Below are 6,024 nucleotides of genomic sequence, written 5' to 3' on the forward strand. Positions count from 1 at the left end.
CATCACCTCACCTCCCATTGATCTCCTCGGAGGTATCCGATTCCCCCTAGCATAGGGAATTTCACCATTAAGTGGTATGTAGATACTACCTCCCTCATAAAGTTGAGGGAAGGTAGCCTAAGGATGACATTGTACGCAAAGGGGGTGTTTACTAAAAGGAAGTCTAGCAATAGGGTGACCCGGTTCCAACCTTCTCCAGCCGTCACTGGGAGGGAGATCGTTCCCTTTAAAATTACTTTATCATTCCCAAAGTGGTGCAACGAGGTCTGGATGGGTCGGAGGCGTGATCTGTCGATCTGCATCTTGTCGAATGCTTCGAAATATAAGATGTTGACTGAGCTCCCTGTGTCGAGAAGAATTTGATATACTGTAACGCCCTGAAATTCGGGGGTCGAGCATAACTCAGCTCCCGAGTTCCAAAACATCACTTATGCAACATATTTAATGATGAATGTATGTTGACTGTATTAGTGCATAAAACATGGAATAGATTAAGCCAAAACACAGATATGCTTCAGGGACAAGTGAATAAAGCAAGCGGAAGACTTATAGTAAAATGTGTACAAGTGTAAATCCCTGAATTACATATACAACCAGATCGTGTAAAAGTGTTCTTTAACAAAATTATAAGTATCAAATTACATCATTTCAGCCCCCAAAATATCCCAGGAATCCCGCGCATCAGACCGAGGCTCGCTAGAACCCGTCTGAAAACTGCATGTAGGAGAAAGCAGCCTCGTCGTCATCCAGCTCCCGCTCTGCCTCAGACGTCGCATCCACATCTGCAACATCAGGGCCTAAGACAGAGTCTGGTGGGTGTGTAACACCGCCCCAGAAACGTGGGAGTGAGTGATCAACTCAGAGGAACAATAAGGCACTGGTTAACATGTTATCAGTTCAATCAAACAGTAATGATAAAGCAGGACAATTAAATAAATCCTAAGTACTCTTGTTAATGCAAGTATGAATGCAATATGATGCGTGCCCTCACGCGTACACCCTCAGCGTCTTCATCTTACGTTACGCATGACATCGCCTCAAAGTGCGCCACATCTACAAAGCACATGCAAATGCGGTGCATGGATATGATTACCAAGTTGTTATTAGTCCATTTCACACAACAGGATTGGGAAACTAAGATACCTTCCTCATGTCACCATCCAAACAGTGATCCATACTAGGGTCGTCAATCATAGACATCTCATACGATTTTATATTTAAGGTCGTAGCAAAGGGCTCGTCACCAATCAATGCACGCCTTTCATGCCCTTACTACCACAGATCGGCTCGTCACCTCCTTGCGGTATCCAGGTATGCTCGAGGTCACTACAAAGGGCTCGTCACCAATCAATGTAGGCCGACAGCACGAATATAGTGTCCCATACCACCATAATCGGCTCACGAGTTAAGTTGCTCACTGGTCACTACGGGGAGGCTCGTCACCCCAGCGTAGGCCGACAGCTCGACCACGGTGTCCCATACCACCATGTCCGGCTCATGAGTCTTAGCGGATCAGGTACCATGGTTATTAGGATTTCACTGGTAAGTTCGGTACCCTAGATTCAAGCAGTAGCGTCCATACATGGTTAACATACATCGGACAATCGGGTTACTTGACGAACTCGACTAGCACGAGCGCACGTTGAATTGAACATCATAGAGTGCGCAAACACTCCGCGTGGCCAAACCACTGCCGCCAACTCTAATACGGCTCGGGTTCGTCTAATACGTCCTACGTGGCGAAAGCAATCTCAACCACGAATATAGGGTCAATTACCGATCTCCTGGACTAAGGCATAGTCCCAAATATCCTACACTACGACAGATACTCATATGGAATGTAAAACAGTAATGGATCAACAACTCAAATCATGTTACATACACATCTGAAGAATATCAACTTAACATAAATGTAAGCATAGGAGATGCTTGAATTTAAATAACTCGAAAGGTAACTGCATAAAAGAAAACATGCGCATCAATAGGAGTATTGAGAATCACTTCTCAACGGCCACAATTAGTGTAATCAGTTACACTTAGATCATTCATGCATTTCTACAAACACTTAGCATACAAGGAACAACATACATGATGCATGTTGGAATACATGCACTTAGACAATTCCTTTTTATCAAAGAGTTGTCACACATGCATCTAGCATACATACATGACAATTAATCATGGCAAACATAAGTGCGTATTTTATACGTATACGGTACTTTATAAATACACTTAGAATACACAAATCTCAATATAACACATGCATATCAGGAAAGCAATGTAAACACAACATTTGACATGTGAAATCTCATCCATAACAAGAATAAATCACTAACTGGGATTGAAAGCCTTGAAAACCATAACCTATACACTTAAAGTCCGCACCTTAAGCGAAGAAAGAACCGCCGAGCTGATTTAGACGAGTTGTCTTCGTCAACGGCGCTAGAATACCCTAAAATAAGGATAGAAATGAGATACAACAACACCAAGTCTAATCTAAGCTCTAACACAGGTTAGGGTTAGGTTAACTTACCCCAAAAGAACTCAGAATCGTCAGAGGAACGATTCAAAGTAAAGGTTCAAAGGTGAAGAAGAACAAGGAAGAATCAAGATGAATCACCAACCAATCTCTCTCACTAACTCTCTCTTTTCCACTCTCTTTCCAAGCTAGGGTTAGAGAAAATTCGTATGGAAATGAGAGCTAGGGTTAAAGGACTATATATAGGCCTTAAAATGATGGAAATAACCCCAGGTCAAGGTATACTTAGGTTATAACCAAAGCACACCTTTCTCGATCCAACGAAGCACTTGGTGGGCCTATAACCACGAAAGGTCGGACTTAAGCTCCTTGACCATGGATCTAGGTCAAGCGAGTTTTCATAGCGACCGGCTCTTCAGATCAGCCGTGGCGGACCGCACTCAATTCAATGGTCACGGAATCTCGATCAGGTCCACAAGCACTAGGATATGCATGGGCCAATTCCTGATTCGAGGGTGAAATTGGGTCGAAATCCAACGGTGAGAATGCTTAAAATCGTCGCGCATACGACTCAGATTTCAATAAAAGCTTATTAAATTCCAACCGTTCTCACACTCTTCACTCCGAGCTCAATCAAATCGACCCAGAACATCAGATCGACTTGATTTTCGAGGTGAAGATCAAGCCCAACTCGGTGACCGCAACAGCCTAAGATCATCGCTATCGGACTTTCGACGCGCGGTCCAGGTCCGATCCAGATCTTCTAAAAATTCCCTAGAACAACTAGATTTAGCGATGGATCCCAGATTTCAGAGTAACGTAGCGCTCACTAATCTACACGTTTAGAGCCATGCAGATACAATTTAAAGTGATTGATGCGGATTTCACAAGCAATCGAGTAAAGCGCTAATTACCCCAAAACAACTACTTAAGGAAAGATTAGCACAAAAATTCCAAGGTCGTTACAATCTACCCCCCTTAAAGAAAATTTCATCCTCGAAATTCATACCTTCATATAATCCTCGAGGATCAGAGGGTAGGTCTTCAGCTTCAGATTCCCAAGTAGCCTCTTCCACACCATGATGCGTCCATAGCACCTTCACGAGAGGGATAACCTTGCTACGCAGTACCTGCTCCTTTCTATCCAGAATACGCGTCGGTTGCAGTACATAAGTGGCATCCTCACTTAACTGCACTTGCTCCCAACTGATAATATGCGAAGGATCAGGAACGTACTTCTTCAGCATAGAAACATGAAATACGTTATGCACGCCCGCAAGAGGTGTGGGCAAAGCAAGGCGGTATGCTACCGCTCCCACTCGATCCAGAACTTGAAATGGACCAATAAATCTCGGCGTCAGCTTCCCCTTCTTACCGAACCGCAGAACTCCCTTCATAGGAGAGACCTTCAGAAACACATGGTCTCCCACTACAAACTCAAGCGGTCGACGCCTCGTATCCGCATAACTCTTCTGCTCTGGGCTGTCAGAAGTCGGCGTCGAATGATGTCAACCTTCTCTGAAGTCACTGCACCAATTCGGGCCAAGCAAACTACGCTCACCAATTTACGCCCAACAATGTGGTGCTCGCACGGCGACCATACAACGCCTCATAGGGAGCCATGCCGATACTCGCTGAAACTATTATTATACGCGAACTCTGCATATCGAAGACAATCATCCCAACTGTCTTTGAAATCCAAAACACAAGCTCGCAACATATCCTCCAGGACTTGATTCACGCGCTCCGTCTGCCCATCGATTGCGGATGAAACGCGGTGCCTGAACTTCGATTTCACACCCATGGCTTCTTGGATACGAGTCCGGAAGATAGATGTAAAACGCGTGTCTCTATCGAGACACAATCTCGTGGGAACTCCATGCGACGCACTATCTCCTTGATATACAACCTAGCCAACTCGTTTGCGAGTAAGTGACTCGATCGGTAAGAAATGCGCCGACTTCGTTAATCGATCGACGATCACCCAAATAGAATCAAATCCCTTTCTCGTCCTCGGCAACCAGAAATAAAATCCATAGAGATGAAATCCCACTTCCATTGTGGGGCATGGGGTGCAACAACCCAGGAGGTCGGCGATGCTCTGCCTTGACCTGGCGGCACGTGAGACAACGAGAAACAAATTCAAATCTGGACCTTCATATTGTCCCACCAATAAGACCTCTTCATATCTGATACATCTTCGTGCAACTGGATGCATCGCAAGCTTAGAACTATGGGCTAACTCGAGAACCTCACGTCTCAAGTCAGGGATGTCGGGAACACATAACCGGCCACGAAAACGTAGGCCCCCATCGAACTAACACTCCGGTCGGAGCTCTCATCTGTACCAACCCGCCGCCTCATCTTCACCAAAAGCTCATCATCTGCCCGAGCCGCAACGATCCTCTCGTCGATAATGGGTGTACACGAATGTGTGCGATAACCTCATACGGCTCAACCACCGTAAGCTTCGCTCAAAATCGCGCACGAACTCCAACATCTCCCACTCTACTATCATCGGAGCCGCAAACTCAAAGCCTTCTTGCGACTCAACGCATACGCCACAAGGTTCGCCTTACCGGGATGGTAAGAAACATCGAACTTAAAGTCTTTCAATGTTTTCATCCATCGGTGTTGCCTCATATTCAAGTCACGCTGCGTGAAAATATACTTAAGGCTCTTGTGGTCACAAAAGAGCTCGAACTCCTCACCATAGAGGTAATGTCTCCAAAGCTTTAATTCGAAGATGACATGTGTTAATTCCAGGTCATGCGTAGGGTAATTCTCATCGTGTTTCCTCAACTGACGCGAAGCATAAGCAATCACCCTGTCCTTCTGCATAAGGACACAACCCAGACCAACGCGAGAGGCGTCAGTATATATAATATACTTAACCCCTTGCTCTGGCAATACTAGCACAGGGGCGGACGTCAACTTGTCCTTCAGCTCCTGAAAAGCTAACTCCGCCTGCTCACTCCAAGCAAACTTCAAATCCTTCCGTGTCAGCTGCGACAACGGTCTGGCAATCTTCGAGAAGTCCTGAATAAAGCGTCGATAGTAGCCTGCAAGGCCAAGAAAACTCCTCACCTCAGTAACTGAACCAGGCTGCTTCCAGTCCTGCACTGCAGCTACCTTGGCAAGGTCGACGGCTATCCCGTCCTTGGACACCACATGTCCCAGGAACTTGACTTCCTCTTTCCAGAAATCACACTTCTTGAACTGTGCGAAAAGCTGATGCTCCCTAAGAGTACCCAAAACCGCTCTTAAGTGCTCCTCGTGCTCTGCCCGGCTCGTCGAATAAATCAAAATGTCATCGATGAATACAATGACGAATCGAAACAGGAAAGGCCGAAATACCCTGTTCATCAGATCCATGAACACGGCCGGTGCGTTCGTCAGACCGAACGACATCACAAGGAACTCATAATGACCGAAGCTGGTCCTGAAAGCGGTCTTCTGCACGTCTCCATCCTTGACGCGCAACTGATGATACCCTGACTGCAGATCAACCTTCGAGAAGTACCGTGCCCCCTTCAACTGATCAA

Source organism: Magnolia sinica, chromosome 5 (assembly GCF_029962835.1).
Source record: "Magnolia sinica isolate HGM2019 chromosome 5, MsV1, whole genome shotgun sequence".
Lineage (NCBI taxonomy): Eukaryota > Viridiplantae > Streptophyta > Magnoliopsida > Magnoliales > Magnoliaceae > Magnolia > Magnolia sinica.